Raw genomic sequence first — 384 nt, 5'->3', positions numbered from 1 at the left:
TTAGGCAAATTTACTTTTCAACACAAAATAGTGAAATCCACCAGAGGAAGGGGAGGCACCCTTTCCCCAAGAAAAAGAGAGTCAGTTCTGGTAACAAGATCCTAAAGATGAAATAGTCTTCATAAATTGCAAGGGTTGGCCGGGCACGGTGGCTCAAGCCTGTAATCCCAGCACTTTGGGAGGCCGAGACAGGCGGATCATGAGGTCAGCAGATCGAGACCATCCTGGCTAACACGGTGAAACCCCGTCTCTACTAAAAAATACAAAAAACTAGCCGGGCGAGGTGGCGGGCGCCTGTAGTCCCAGCTACTTGGGAGGCTGAGGCAGGAGAATGGCTTAAACCCGCGAGGCGGAACTTGCAGTGAGCTGAGATCCGGCCACTGC

This window comes from Piliocolobus tephrosceles, chromosome 14, assembly GCF_002776525.5.
Source record: "Piliocolobus tephrosceles isolate RC106 chromosome 14, ASM277652v3, whole genome shotgun sequence".
Taxonomy (NCBI): Eukaryota; Metazoa; Chordata; class Mammalia; order Primates; family Cercopithecidae; genus Piliocolobus; species Piliocolobus tephrosceles.
Note: the sequence above shows the minus strand (reverse complement) of the source record.